Source organism: Lissotriton helveticus, chromosome 5_1 (genome assembly GCF_964261635.1).
Source record: "Lissotriton helveticus chromosome 5_1, aLisHel1.1, whole genome shotgun sequence".
Lineage (NCBI taxonomy): Eukaryota > Metazoa > Chordata > Amphibia > Caudata > Salamandridae > Lissotriton > Lissotriton helveticus.
Genome location: NC_136065.1, coordinates 1,258,031,432 through 1,258,048,249, shown reverse-complemented (window position 1 = coordinate 1,258,048,249; position 16,818 = coordinate 1,258,031,432).

Genomic DNA, 16,818 nt, shown 5'->3' with positions numbered 1-16,818 from the left:
TATCAGCAGAGTTGGCTAGAAGACATGAAAAAGGATTTGCGCACTGAGGTGAGAGTCAACACTGCAGTCCGGTTGCTGATTATGGTGCAACTTACAAGATTGTTAGTGAAGACAGCACGTAAAGAGGCTCTGTAACAGGTCCCTTTAGGCCAGAAAATGTAGCTGCAGTTCCGACATACCCACTCGGAGCAATAACAAGCGAGGATGGTTTGAGGAATGTGACACAAAAGGTAGAATCAAAAGGAATATAGTCTGATTGTAGCTGAAAGGAAGGGGAGTACCGTTCTACCACATGAAGTGGTTTCGGAGTAATATAGGAGGAACCCCAGATAGTACTTCAAGAGATAGTCTGCAGAGGAGCAGAGCGTGATTGGGACTATTCAAAAAGGTGGGAAAAGAGGTGGTAGATCTTCAGCTTTACATAGTTGTTCATACATGAGTGGATGTCTCTGAGAAATTGGGCATTTAAAAGTGATGGGATCAGGAATAGGCCTACTCCAGTTTAGGTTAAAGATGTGCGAAGGTTTCTGGGTTTCACTAGTCTTACAGGCATTTATCTCCCATTTTTCTGCGATAGTCACTCCTAACATTCGCTTAAGGGATTCATACTGGGTGTCAGGGGCACAGAGCCACCTGCTGTAATGTGCTATGACGGTAGGACCAACCATGCCCAATTTTGTGAAAGTAGATGCATTTCAGTGTACTTTTCAAGTTTTCTTTCACAGTGGGATTCCAGGTCTGGGCTAATGTATCCAATAGCATTTTTCTCCTGAAAACGTCTCCCCTTAGAGCAAAACTACCCAGTTGCAGAAACAGATCTCCTAGCCAATAAAACAGCATTCCAGGAATGGGGACAGTACCTATTTACTCCCAAGACAAAAGCTTGCAATTTCCATGATCATTTCATACATTGACACTACAACAACCTATATAGATGTTCTGTTTCTGTTAATTTGCTTTCGAAATCATGAATGAACCAGGAAACAGAAACTCTAATGCAGATGCATAGTCTAGGCCTTGACACGAGGACATTGAAATAAAATGATTCACATCTGTATAATAACCTGCAGGGTGGGTCAGTGATGGGACAAGTCAACAAATATACTTTTGTGGAAGCCATACAAATTGCTACTCCACTTGCTAGTTACAGGGTTCCACACATTCTGTTTGCTATTTCCTTTTCTTTAAGGGAAACGCCTTGTTAATCGTTAGGGCCTGGTTACGAGTCCGGCGGTCCACAGATCCCCAGACTCATTGGTGGCGCAGCAGTGGCAGTCTTCCGGCCTCCCTACTAAAATTAGAGCAGTCGGACTGCCATTGCCATTCCCCGGTGGTCCGGCAGTGCCCTGACATCACAATATGCTCGGTGGTCTCGCCACGCATATTATGAGTTTTCTCTCTACCATGGTTTTGATAGCAGTTCCTCCTCCATGATAACTGTGTCAGAGGGAAAACATAGGGAGCCCTAAGGGGCCCCCTGGTGCCTCAGGGCCATGGGGTGCACACGGGAGGCACAACATGTGCCCCCTTGTGTGCATGCACCTCAGTTCATGCATGGCATGGACTTCTGAGTCTATGCCGTGCAGGAACTGTTTTTGCATTCCCATTGTGGAGCATATTTTCAAAGGCATTGTTGTGAGAACATGAAAAAAAAACAGCCATACACGAGTAACAAGCGTAATCTGGCAGGCAGCCCAAACTCGAGTTTGGTGGTGCGGAGCCGGGCATACCCAGAATCTGCACCACCAAACTCGTAATCAGGACCTAAGTTAGGATTTCCAGAAATAAACATTAATGTGGTATCACTCAATGCCCTTAACAAGGCATCTGGAAGAACAAGAAACTTTCAAAACCCTTAGGTGATGGTTTTAGTAGTAAACACAATCCAAAGATGTGGCAGCGAGGTTCCTTACTGGTACTCCCAAATTTCCTCCCATTACTAAGGAAATCAGAAAACTTCACTGGTTGCCCGCTAAGAAACGGATGAGTTTCAAAACGTTATGCACTGTGTACAAGGCACTCCAAGGCACAGATTATTTGAAACAACAAATGCAGTGGTACCTCCCCAAAAAAAAACATTCGCTCCCTTGGAGCCAAGTTGGTGATAATACCACCCATTAAAAAGCCTCATGGGGTGGGAGAAGCAGGGGCGCAACACAAGCCCCCGCAGTGCGGGGGGGCCTCGCGCTCTTGGGTGCCCCGGCCAGGCCCCGGGCCCTCAAGTAAGATCTGCCGCTGCTGTGACAAATGGTGTGCAGCGTGGGCCCCGGCCGGGGCCCCTGTGAGTTTGAAATGGTGCGGGGGCCCCGGCCGGGGCCCCTCCGAGTCTTGAAATGGTGCGGGGCAGGCGGGGGCTCCGGCCGGGGCCCCCCTGGGAGTCGTCAGCCATGAGTCCCACTCTCACTTTGATGCAATCATCATCATGCTATTAAAATGGTGCTGGGGCCGCCCGTGAGCAGTTTTTATTTTTTTTAATTCTTTCGAGGATCGATGAAATGGCGGCGGGCCGGGATGAATGAATGCGCGCGGCGCGCACACACTTGTCCAGTTACACTGCGAGTGCGACTTTCACTTTCTATCTAATACTTTCTGCCGCGAGCGTATGCACGTGGGGGGCGGGTGCAGGGCCGGCTGGTGAGTGACCAATGCCTATTTACACCACTGCAGCAGCACATGCGCAATCGCCGGGTGCCATGGTGCAAACACGCAAATGCAAGGTGTGGCGTGCGTCACGTGTGGCATCAGGGGCGCGCATAGGTCCATAGGGAAGAAGAAGAGTCGACAAACAAACCAGGCCCGCCCACGCTCAGAGTCAGAGAGGACTGTCTGAACAACTGAAGTTGAAAGTAGACTGAAGTAAGTCCGTCCGGCGTCCCGTCACTAGTGCGGGGCCTTCTTTATCCTTTACATGATTGATTGCCCAGCAGCGCTCCCCGTCAGTAAATGACATAGCGCACCTGACAGCCTGGTGGGTGTGGGCAGCGCCTCTGCGTACTGGCATTAGAATAGTCTGCACTGCAGATTGATGAGAGCCTCCCCCACCCCTTCTGATTAGCACGCCACTGGGCAGGGAGAGATAGATTGAATTGACAGGCGGGCTGTGGCACTGTGCTTGGGGGGGCGATCTCACGATGGTAAATGCACCGAATGCTGGGTATGCGAGACGAGCTAGGTTCACCACGTTTTTGATGAAGAGATATGGCCTATGAGGCAAGTTGTCTGATCTGAATCCAAGAAAGCCGAGTTCTAATCCTGGCTTCATTCATCGCGTGTACAGTGTGTGATCCTCGCCAAATTCGTCGGTTTCAGTTTCGCTTGGACTTAGCGCTGTTTTTGCCATTGCTCATTCTGTATACTTTTCTTCTATCAGTTGAGATTGGGGTGTTGTTAGTGCCCTTCCCCCCTATGCGGCTGTTAGGTGTGTGAGCAGTGCACTGTGTACTTGCCCCCCTGCGGGGGAGAGTTCCTGCCTCCTCTGACACTTTGATGGACAGACAGCCGAGCAGTGATTGGCAGGTCGGACTCTCTTCCCATTAGTCACTCTTTCCACAGACATCTTTTCCCTAAATTCCTTTGGTGCCAGATTGTGTACAGCTGGTTCTCGCGAGGATTCTTAGCCAGGCATACCAGTACCTCATTAGTGGCACGGTTGGGTTACAAGGGTCTAATTAGGGCTAAAGTTGTGCTCCAAGGGCCACCCGCCACCACCCCCATGGAGGGCCCCCGTCACCCTCGTGGAGGGGTTCTCGGACTCCCAGCAGGGCTCTGGACTGCCCTGATGGTAAAGGCACCGAATGCTGGGTATGCGAGACGAGCTAGCTTCATTCACCACGTTTTTGATGAGGGCCAGCTCACTGACGGAATGGGCAGGTCAGAGCAGAGGCTGTGTCATCCAAGTATGTATTTCAGCATGAGGCAGCATGGGAACTATCAACTCTTCTAACAAATCGTGCTTGGCACAGCATTCAGCATAACCGACAGGCATAATGAAATATAGCTTATAGTCCCGTCCTACAGTAATCATTACAATGTCAAACTCAAAGGGACTAAATTTATAACTCAAAAATCACTTGATAAAGAATATCAGGAACTCCACCTAGCTCTAAATGTACGTCTTCACTTTAGAAAAGTGGCCCTCAAAACTCTGGCATATCCTACCGATCAACAAATGTGATCACAGGTTATTTATACGTTTGGTCTGTAATAGTTTAAAAGCTAATGTTTTGCTTGTTACTCAGATTTGGTAGATAAAGTGGGGTCTACACAAATAATATATCAAATATTGGCAAAACACAGTACCTGGGAGAAATAAAATTAGATGCAGCATGGTTCAACTGTGTCCTTATATGTGATACTACAGGCATTCAAATTCAGAAGAAGTAGCAGCAGTAAGGCTGAAGAATAAAACGGCAGGGCCCCTTTTAGCTGTCTGTTACACCAGGGTCACATTCAGAGCTCACCACTTCACTCACTAAAACCTCCTTGGGAGGATGTCAAAGTTTCTCAGAAACAAAACAGGCATCATATAAATGGACTCTTTGAGCATCCTTACAAAGGTCTACTCAACAATGCTTGGACATGTCAAAGCACACATGGAAATACTTAGTTTAAAGATCAAGGACACCACCTCTATAATGTTCTCCCCACCCCATGAATGATTGCACCATACCAACAAAAATAACACCAAATAAATCTTTCTGGAAAATCTCATTCAATCACTTGTAGAAACAAGAAAACGTCTGAAAGCAATTAGGTTCACAGAGCTGCGATGTACACTTTAATTCATTTATGTAGAATTAAATTAAAGCTATAAATAATAGCGGGATACAGAAGATAATATGTTTTCATTTTCTATTGTCTTTGTGTTTATACTGATCTGTTTCTTTGTCCAGACTTTAACCTCCCCATATTTATAACTGTATAAAAGTTTGTTAAGCAGGCACTTTTTTATGCAGGCTTGATATATAAGGAAAGAATTATGAGTGTTATGTGGTAATAGAGGTTAAGTGAACAGCTGTAACTTTGATGGTATCACGTATGTTTGCTAAACGTTTTTTACATTTCCCTGCATTTCTAAACATACACATGGATCAGAGCAGAGGTCAGGTGACGTCTGTCTGTCCTCATGTAATGTTGCGCATGGTCTGCAGGATAGCCACATTCACGCCGACTCATGGAAAAGATGATGATCCTTGATTTCATTTAGCCTGTATGTGTCAGACTCAAAGGCTACTGATCAATTGGTTATTCATTTTTTTTATTGCTCTAACCAACCAGTGCTGGCCACCCAAGCTACAGACTAGAATGGTTCTAGAAAAAGCTAGAAAAATAGGCGGTGCACTAACCCAAGCAATAACATCACTTCATCATTGGAAAGTCTGTAGCAACGACATAATGCATTCTTTGCAACAAAAAAAATCCCAAATGAATGCAAAGTTTTCTTTAAGAAGACCATCCCATGTAATAATCTGTTGAATTGTGCAATTCAACAGGTTATTATCAGTGATGACATATGTCAAATGCACTTATGCATGAAACATCATGAGAAGCAAGCTGTGGGAGTGCAGTTTCACAAACTCAGATGATCTCGGGTTATGGTTCCCCTTATGTTTTTATTGGTTCATTGAAGCAGCCCCTTGACTGCAAATGCTTTACCGAAACAGCTAACACTTTGCTAATAATGCTCCCTGCAGTGAGTGATGGTTTGTTCGTATGGCTCCAACTCCCTGCAGCATCCTTTAGATATGTTACTCGCTAACCCCAGGTCTTTAGAAAACAGACAACAAGCAATACATCGACTTGGCGCTCTCATGTCTTTTGTCCCTGCCTCACCCCTGCCTCTGTTGTCAGTCCTTTTTCCCTCAGCTGGCTATATCCAAGTTGCGCACGTGCCAGCAGACCCAATTCAGGCAAGAGAATCACAATTTTTGAACCAAAAAGGGTTATTTTAGCTGTCTGTCGACTAAAATGAATGCTACTTCAATATGTCAATGTGGAAAGTACATCACCCCGATTCTTTTTTTAAATCTCCCACTTTCCTTTTCTAGAATGTTAGCCTATATGAGAATGAACCACGTGAAGGGTCCTGGATGGGATCATGCATTATTAGTGGGGCATATCCTCCATGAGACCTTATATCCAGCAACCTGCACCTGGGTCTCTGCAGCGGGCGCGTCCCAGTTCCAACCTTCGCTCCGCAAGCAGCCCTAACTCCCCTCGTCCTCCAAGTTTAGACGTATGTTCTACAGAAGGGGCAGGTTGGCTATTGCTGAGTATAGTAGAGGGTAGGCAGAGGTGGATTTATTTGTTGGAGTGGTTCTTTGGCAGTTATTGTTTGAAAGAGAGGCAAACGTAGTTGCTTCGTGGATGTAGCCCATTCTTGTACTTTTTGGTGGTGGTACTTCTTGTTGAGAGTTCGAGAAGACCACCTGTAATTGGGATGCTAAGGTGGATTGTCCATGGGAAGGCGATGCCAACCAATGTTTATAGTTTTTAGTGGAAGATAATTTGAAATGTGTACTCTGAGGTCAAAGGTGACATAGAAGACCCCCAACGCCTCAGTTAAATTATCTGCTTTTGACAGGATTGTTGCAAATGGCATAGCGTGTATGTTGAGAGTGTTTCCCACTTTCTCACTAGAACTTACAGAAAGACAATATAGAGGCATTTCATTTAAATGTTGGAGGTTTCAAAGCAAAATATGCCAGATTTCTGCGTGGTGGTGAAAAGTGGTACATGGTGTGTTGCGCCGCCGGGGGGAGACATGGTGGGCCGTGCCGTGGGGGGGGGCGCCTCCATGTGCTTTGCAGGGGGGCCCCCTCAAGTTTCGTTACGCCACTGGGGAGAAGCTTTGTTGTGTGCGCAGCAAAGGACTGTAATGACCTTCCCTTCCATCTGAGAAATGCCATTGACCTCCTTACATTTAGGAAGGGATTAAAGACCTGCCTCTTTAACCTGTAATGTTATCTACCATTTCAATGCTCAGAGGAGAGTATCTAGCACCAGGACACCCTTGGGGACTCATTGCGCTTTAGAAATACCTTTAACATTACATAACACAGATGTGCACAGAATTGTTCAGAATGTTAGTATTTCTGACTGGAATTGTAAGAAGATATTCTCATCCAGCCAGGAGTGTACATGTCCTACCCAAACTATGGCATACCATCAGTAAGGATTTTGTTACTGCTCGCTCCACAATTAATGTCTACACCACTGTTCTTGTTGTAAGAGATATGTTAACCAAAGAGACACATTTTACCAGACTAAAGAAGTTCCTAGTCATACAGAGATAGTGGACATTCATCAAATTCATCCTCCATTTCCATGTGATGTTATGTTATTTTATGTGTTATTTGTTATGTTATGTGTATGGCGCACTAATAACCTGTGAGGTTAATCAGATGCATGAGCAGGTGTGGAGACGTGTGGTCCCCATGGAGTTATTCGAACAGTTAGGTCTTCAACCTTTTGCATACCTCTAGAAGCAAGGAGGAGGCTTTGATGTGTTGTGAGAGGTCATTACATGCTTTGGGTGTGATGTATGAGAACAAGCTGCCTCCTCTGTTTTTGTGAATGCAGGCAGTGTGTGCAAGTAAGTGTAAGACTAAGCACAGGTGCCTGGTGGTGGGATAAAAGAGTATGCAGCTGTTCTGGTATGCTGGCCAATGCTGTGCAAAGTTTTAGATGTGTGAATGAGGAGCATGAATTGGCTGCATTTGTGAATGGTGAACCAGTGGTGTTCTCTGGGGTAGGGTGAGACGTGGGTGCAGTGTAGGAGGTTAAGTATAAGTCAGCAGCATTTCGGATGGTCTGAAACCTCTGTAGCAGTTGCTTGGAGATTCTAGTTTAGAGTGCTTTGTCAAGTTAAGTCTGATTGTGATGATTGCTTACATGATGGTTTGTCTGGTGTGGCAGCCATTTCAAGATCTCCTGTAGCATACCTAGGATGTGGAAGCAGGGAGCGCTTACTGAATTGACTTATGTTGTCATGGCAAGCTTTTTTCTCAGGTTGAACCCTGGCTCCATTGTATGATTGGTGAGTGTTGGTCCTGGCTCTGTCAGCCACCAGGTGGCAGGACATTTCTTGGAGATGTCTTGTTTCCAAAGACCAGTACTTCCATCTTGTCAGAATTGAGTTTCAAGCAGTTAGTTCCTATAGACTCTGCTACCACGGTCATGCAGTTTGATAAGTTGGCTCCAGTAGTGGTTGTCTTTTCTGACAGGTAGAGGATGAGTTTAGGTGACCTCTGTGTAGGAGAGGATGGTGATGCATTGAGCTGGGATGATATTGGTAAGTGGTGCCATTTAGACATTGAACAGAATCAGACTGAGAGACGATCCCAGGGAGATTCAGCAGAGCAGGCTCTTGGTCTCCGATATGAGGGGGGGGCAGCCTGACAGTTTGGGTTCTTCCCATGAGGAAGGAGTAGATCCAGTTGAGTGCAGGTCCTTGTATTCTGATTTCACTGAGTCTTCTGATGAGTATGTTGTGGGATACTATGTCGAATGCCACAGAGTTCCCGAAGGTTGAGAGCTGCTGTTTCTCCTCAGTCCAGGATTATTGCGATGAGTATTGTTTTGGTATCTGTGATTTTTTGTGAATCCTGATTGAGTGTTATCCAGTAGTGGTGCAGTTAGAGAAGGCCAGCAAAAAGCAATTCACAAGCCACCTTTATCACTTTGGCTGGGTAGGAGATTAGGGACATCAGACAGAAGTAGCTCAGTTGGATTGGGCTGGCCGACGTCTTCTTGAGGAGGATGTTGACCGCTACATAAGAATGTGGCAGAGGTGATGGAGGTGTTGATGATGCAGTTAAGGGTGGTGCTGTTGGATGCTGCTCCAAAGTTGTTCATTGCAGAGTTCTTGGGAGGGTGATTCTGCTGATTAATTCCAAAGGTGTGGTGAATTCTTTGATGATTGAGAAGATCTCCTTGTAGCTGCTGGACCTCCCTTCAATGCATTCAGTTAGCGTTATTTTATTGAAATCTCCTAGTTGCTTGTGGGAGCATCTGAAGGCAGCCTTGTAGGTGCATGGATTGCCCTCTGTTTTGGTAACAAGTTGTGGGCCACAAAATATAACCTGATTCACCAAGGTAAGATTACACTTTTGTGTAAGTTTACAATGTTTTGCTATTCAGAAAGGGATTTACTGTTAGTATCTTTACAAGTGTGGAGAACCAAAGCAAGAAGAGATGCAACAGCTCCAGAGGGTCAGATCTGCCTCTCCGCCAAGTTTGGATGTACCAGGACCTACCACAGCAGCGGCTTACCTATACCCAGGATACCGGATCCCCAACAGTGAAATCAAATAAGAGTCCACTCCGTACTCCCAAAGCACCAGAAGCAAGCACCTGATGTGGGACGTCAAGAAACCAAAGACCCTCCATGAGCATTCCTATGGGTCTTTGTATCTGGGCACAGAAGTGGGTGTAAGGGGCCAGCCTCAATGGCCTCTGGGGAGATGCACTGGTCCTGGGGTCAACTGGGCAGAGTCCTTTCTGAGCATCAGGGGCTTCTTTCCTCCAATTGTCCATGACAGCCTTCAGACCCAGCATTGAATAAGAGAGGAACACCAAACAAGAGTGAGTCTCCCCCTTGTGCAAGAGTTTTTAAAGGGGATTGTAAGGTTCCAAAATCCAGGCACCCCTGGCCAATCCTAGGGTGTGATATCACCTCTCCACTACTGTACCAACCCTCCTGCACAGCATGCTGGTCCAGTTCAACTTGGCGTCATCCAGAAGTCACAATTCACATCTTCTCTGTGTACCTAAGCTCTGCCCCTTGCTGACATCACTTCCAGGGCTTTTCTCGCTAAATATTAAAAGGGAAACTCCCTCCTGAGTTGGCCCCAGAGCTCTGGGCTCCCTCCTTTGTTCAGTGGGCCTTGGCAGCCCCACACATGGTAGAGTGTGACAGCTGATTAATTGATGTAGATCCTTTAGCCACACACCTTTCCTCCTCAGGTGACGAGTACCCTTTTGGGGGGGGGGGCTTTAATCCTGCCTCTGGAGAGTAATGTAATTACACTGGCACTACATGGTGACAAAAGATCTGGCTCTGGTCCTGAGCTGAGCCAGAGTAATACAACAATTCTTGATGACCCATAAGTTGTACAGGTATCTTTTCGGAACTTGCAAATTTGATTTTTTCACACAGGTTACACTTGTTCTTGATATGTCACTCGTCTCTCTAGGCCCAAGGGAAGCAAAACTGCAGTCTAACCCCGTGTGTATAAGATTCACTGACATAATATCACTACTAATATTGACCTACAAAATTATCGTCATGCTGACCAAGATATTGTCAACCTTTACTTAATAAAAAAACACAAATATTGTCAAAAAAATATCGCCCAAAAAATATTCTCATGAAAAACATTGATTTTACTAATATTCAATACACAAAGAGTGTCATCATTAAATGAACACAGCAAATAACAAAATAGCAAAACTGAGAATATCGGCTAGTTAAATATCGCAATAACACATCAAAATTCTCCTATTTCACGTTTACAAAATAAATACAAATATTAAAATATATCCTACATATAAATAAGTACATTTCAAAAAATGAATTATTTCAAGGAAGTCTATAAATTAACTTTTACATTTTTTATGTTATATTATCTACCAAAACATAAATAACATGTATAAACATTAAAACGTCAAATACAATTTTTTCAATAAACTATATTTGTCATTTTGCAATAAGAAGAACAAATTGTTAATGATACAGCATATAGGAGCATGCCGATGGTATGATTAGCAATACTTGGTATATGAGATAGCATCAGAGGTAAAAAGGCACAATAGGGATACATAATCATTTGGAAGTATATCACAGTGAAACTTAGGCATGGGACACACCAATGACATAAAGGCCATTTTTTGCTGGAATCATCTCTCTTGCTTCCCATCGTGATTATTGTAGTCTTCCATATCCGACCTGCTGTCCCCACTCTCAAGCGTATCAAGAGCGGAGGGCTCTCCCTCCGCCAATCCAGAAGTACACATTTCCCACCAGATCATCAAGTTGTCCTGCAGCTTCTCATCCCTGCGGGTAAGTTTCATATGGATTTCTTCGGCTTGAGACCACTCTCGTACGTCTCTAAGCCAGACCGGCACTTCCGGGGCTCTCTGTCCCATCCATGCGATGGCCACCCTATGCCTAGTTAGCACAAGCATCAATTGTAGCAACTTATATGGAAGTTTCATGTTCTTGGGCTTCCTAACTAATGCAAGCAGGCACTACAAAGGTTCCGGTCGCACCTGAAGACCAGTGGCTGCACTAATCCTGCCAACTACCCAAAACTGCCTGACAGCCAAGCACTCCCAGGCCAAGTGTAGAGGGCCCACCGTCCCTACGCTGCATTTGGGGCATCTATCATCCCTTTCACATGAAATGTGTTTTAATGATACCGGGGTTAGATTGGTACGATGCAAGAATCTTAAGTGGTCAGTTTAAATTACAGGAGACAGTGTGTGTGAGGGAGCCTATGTATGCCTACTGTTTCTCCTCCAACTGGGTGCCTAGATCCCCTCCCCAAGTGGCCCTGGACAGCAGCACTAGGGGAGCAGAGTCGCCGTTTCATGGCTTTATAGAGGAGAGAGATCACTTTGCGACCAGCACCACACGATATTAGGATATCTAGTCAAGTACATTTTTAAACTAATTAAAATTATTTTCCATATAAAATAAATACTTATACAGTTATGAATACACATTTAATACAGATCGGATCCATCCTAGAACCACTTTCAAAATTTGCAGATGCCTTTCTACGCCCCAATACAAAAAAACAATGCATATTTAAAGGATACAAAAGCAGTACTTTGCCTACTCAAGGAACTCAACTTTGACCCTGCACACAACGTCCTCATTGGCTTAGATGTAGATATCCTATACACGAGCTTAACACACAAAGAAACCCTAGATATTCTCGAGGAAACCCTATATGGTGCAGAATGGCCCTACCACAACATATAGTCCTTGATTGCTGCAAATGGGCTTTGACTGAGAATTTTTTCAGTTTTGAGGACATCTTGTTTCGACAACGACATGGGACCAGCATGGAGAGTACCTTTGCTCCACGTGTGACAGGATTGTAGGTTTACCACTGAGAAGAACACAAGATTTTGTCAGACAACATCCCACACTGAGAAAAAATACTGGAATGGAAGAGGTACATTGACGATGTCCTTATGGTATGGAAAGGCGACCAATCTGAGGCAAACGAGTTCCAGTAACGTCTCAATCTACATGATCCATTCCTAAAATTCACACACACCATGAGCAGATCAGAATTGGTGTTTCTAGATCTTAACATCTATGAGGCTTTGGAGCTGTTTCTCCTCTCAGGTTAACACCACATTAACCACACCTCAATTGGCAATCTTTTAACTAAATATTTTAGGTGGACTAATTCCAGCCTTTACTTCCAATATGGCACACAACCCTTGCCAATAATGAAATGGCCAATAACCTTGGTTCATAGTCTTTTTTCCATGTTCTCTTTTTGTCATAGTATTTTTTTAGTTGCAGTAATCACCTCGAAAAATGCTGTCCAAATATTATTATCTACTCATCCTTCAGTTTTACAATGCCACTAATTTATCTAAAACATTTTGTCCAACCCTGAAAGTGATCCTCCCAAAATGGTGCGGACAAATTTCCGAAACTAGTTTGCCATTTTCTTACAATCGCGGTCTAGTCTTTACTCGCATATGAGCATGACTGGGCTTTTTCCTGCCAGTATTTAAACAATATCAGGTTTAAGATAAGCTAATATGCGGTCCGCCAGGGTACAAGTAGGTGTCATTGACGGAGGAGTGCTGAGCTAAGTAAGATCTTTTCTTCCCTAACAGGAACCCAGGATCCCTGAAAAATGCTTGTTTTTTTCCTCTAGGCCACACTTTGGGGAATAGCTAACCAGTATTTCACTTTTACCCATGGCCCTTCTATTTCTCTTGACTCAAATACATTATATACATTCTTCTAGGGTTACTATAAACCCCTCCACCCTGGAAGTCCATGGGGCACAGTCTTGTCAAAAAAGAAGTATGTTATTACAAATTGTTAACAGTATGTTTATATGTTTGTTTTGTCCTATAATGTTTGCTCATGAGCGTTTGTTTCTTTTTACCACTGTTTTTAACAATTAACCATGTTTTCTCACAATAGAGTAGTCCGATGTGTTCCAAGGTGTCACACTGGATACAAGCACTAATTAAATATTTTTACTACTAAGGGCACCAACACAAACTATAGAGGAACGCATTGATTTAAGCACTGCATATGGTCTGGACCTGCCCACGTGAGAGGTGGGCAGGCAATATGTACTAATCTCTTTGTCACTTTATCTCCTTGAACAGAAACTACAAGTCTGATTTCAACCATATGTATGGAATTTGGTGCCCACACATTAGGTGTGCATCTGTTCTTTATTATATTATTTCTTTAGTATAGGATATTTTTTCTCACAGAGTGGTAGGCATGGGGCTGGTCCCCGGGTGGTCCCGAAGAAGAGGTTTAGGGGGCACCTCGAAACATTTCGACCACATACTAGGGAAAGTATACACAGAAAAGTTACACTTCCTCGCTACTATTAAACCCTTTTTATCTATACCAACTAGGAGCAGGAATACATGAATCCCTCACTAGCTTTCTCTTCTTAATTTTTGGGGCATTGTTTTGCACATTTAGTGGAAGCCCTTCTCTTTGGTTAGGTTCTCTGATCTGTCATTTACAGATTTGTTCATAACAATACACATTTAATACCACATACACTGTTAAACTCAATTTTCTAAATGAAGACATAACTGATATCAATTGAACAGATGCTTCAACAACCAATAGAATTAAACCACAAATAACAACAATCAATAACAATGTTCTACCACGTAAATAAACAATACATAGGACGCCAAATAATGAACAAAAAACGACCTTTAAAACTGCAAACATTGAAGAAGAATGAATCTCTGCAGGATTTCTGCCAGAACCCACAACTTTGTAAGAATATATTAAACATCAACAGAACAAAGTATACTCTGTAATTTATTTAAACATTTAACTAACTAAATTTAAAAGCAATATACACTAAATAATAACATTAATAATTATGTTCCTATTTTTTCTACCATCAAACAAACTTAACTGAATGACAAATAAAAGCAACTATACTTAAAAACAACTTAAAAAACAATTAAACAAATACAACTTCCCTACTCCCAATCCTTTAACATCATATTTTCCAGCAAAACTTGTTTTTATTATTTCAAGTGGAAAAAACAGCAAGCTGAAAACAGAAAAATACACCTGAAACTCTCAACAAAGCAGGAAATTGAAAGCACATCATACATGTAAATGATGTCAAAATGTTAACATGTAAAAAATTTATATAACATATTTAACTATTTCTATGTATATATTTAATTACAGTACAATCAAAAAAAAGACAGAAGGTGCAAAATGTATCTCTTCACATAAAGGCAGATATTTTGCTATGCTATGTGGGGTACACATACAGCCAAAAGAAAAGATCCGCTAACCACATGAATTGGAAATGTATAAAATATTACTCAAATACTTGCTATGAGAGGGCAACACCTAGGGGTGGGAGGTTAACTCCGCTCTGCCAGCGGAATTTGTTGAGTTTTTCCAAATCTGTGCTTTGCTGGGAGTGCGGAGTTTGGCATAAAACTCTGATTCCACCTATTGGCTAACCTTGGCAGTCATTCTTCCCTACTTCACACCCAAACTTTTTCCAGGATACTGTGAGCCTCCTCTTTCATGCTACGTATATATGAGGAAGACACAACCTGTTGATTGGCTGAAGCCCTGTCTAATTTACCATCCAATTGTTCACTGCTTGATCACATGATCACACAGCATCCTTCGGCTGGGTGTTTGAGGGCAGGCCAGTGGAGGTTTCTGTTTGTGCAGGCACGCCCTTAGGAAATAAGTAAAAAACTTAGTTTCCAATGGTACCCCCGAAGCATAATATTGGTATCCATAGGGCACTAATCCCTGTCTGTACACCGGGGGTACCACAAGGAGATGGATTGGTTCAAGTCCCTATTCTGGAAGTAGGAGCTGGAGCTTATGCTGGTGGGGCTTCAGTACAACGGCAAGACCACCTTAGTCAACATGATTGCTTTCATTTAAGGCAGGATCACTGCCACAATGATACAGCACAGTGATATTCACTCTCTCTGTTCACATTTATACATCCTCGCTTTGTTTCTCTGGGTTATGGTAATTTGTGGTGCAAGAATACAAGATCAGCCGCCCTTTCTGTGCCAAATGTCCCTTTCTCCATCCCTTCCAGAGTCCCCCCAGCCACCGGCACAACTCCTTTGTGGCCTGTACATGGTGTAAGACAGTGCTCAGTACTGCATGTGTCAGCACATCCCACCTCGTTACCTCCTTGCTCTGCATTCAATGCGCGCCGCGTCTGCACACTCCCCATAGGACCCTGCCACCCTCTATTGTGTTTCTAAAAAGAGAAGATTATGCATTTTTTACTGCAACCCCAGGCCCCCATCAGCAGCCTCCTTCAGAGCGGGCCTCTATCAAAGTGCCTAGCAAGATCATCTCCCATTTTTTCGTTTATTAATTTGTAAACAGCCGAGGTAACCGGATGATTACTATCGATCAAATCTAATAACGGAATTTGATCCCGATTCAATCATTTTTTGGCAAAAAAATCTTGGATTTGTAAATATTTAAAAAAACCCTTATTGTCAAGGCCAAATCTTTCTTTAATGGCATCAAAGGTAAGTAGTTCGACACCGCAAAATAAATCCCCTATATAATGAATCCCTTTTCCGCCCCATCTTCTAAAATATGCATCATGAAAAATTTCTGGAAGTAAAGAATTATTAACTAAAGGAGAATACTGATGGAGCCGCACAATCTCAAATCTTTTACTGACTGTAGTCCGAACTTTATAAGCCCCAAACAAGATCTTGAACTTAACCCTTTTATAATATGCAAAATCTGTCTTCCTCAAAAGGAGACCCCTCGCTTCTACCCCACATATTAATTGAAAAATAGACATTTCTGAGCCTCCCAGATTACCCTCATTCACCAACTCCCCCAAATACTTCAGTGTTATTGCCCAATAATAGATTTGAAAATTAGGGACGGACCAGCCTCCTCAATCTCTCGGTAATGTCATATACTTGAGTGCCTGTCTTTGGCGCTGCCCCGCCCATAAGAACCACAACACTACCTGGTTACATTTCTGGAACCATATTTTGCTAACTTCCAGAGGAATAGATCTGAGATCATATAGTATTTTGGGAAGGAACATCATTGTAATGACGTTACATCTTCTAATATGTGTCAAATGAAGATTATTCATCCTCCTAGAGTCTAATTTCAAACTGCATACTAATGGTGAGAGATTCAGATCTACAATGACTGCAGGGTTGGAGCTTATCTCCACACCTAGATACCTAGCACTCGACACAATACATTGATCTGTAAGAACAACCTTATTGTTAATAACTATTTGCATCTTACTATCGTTCAGGAGATAGCCAGAGATCGTGCCAAATTGTGAGGTTAAAATACCTATTTCTTCTAACGCCTGCTGTGGTGCAGAGGTGGTAATAGCTAAATCATCTGCGTAACCTAAAATTTTCACGTCTCCCCCTCGAGCAGAAATTGGAAGGATTCTCTTGAATCAATCTTATTAACGGATCAATATAGATCGCAAATAACAAGGGAGAGCAAGGACATCCTTGTCTAGTGCCTCACCTTATGTTAATCTCTTCCGACTGTATTCCCATGAATGCAATTTTAGCAAT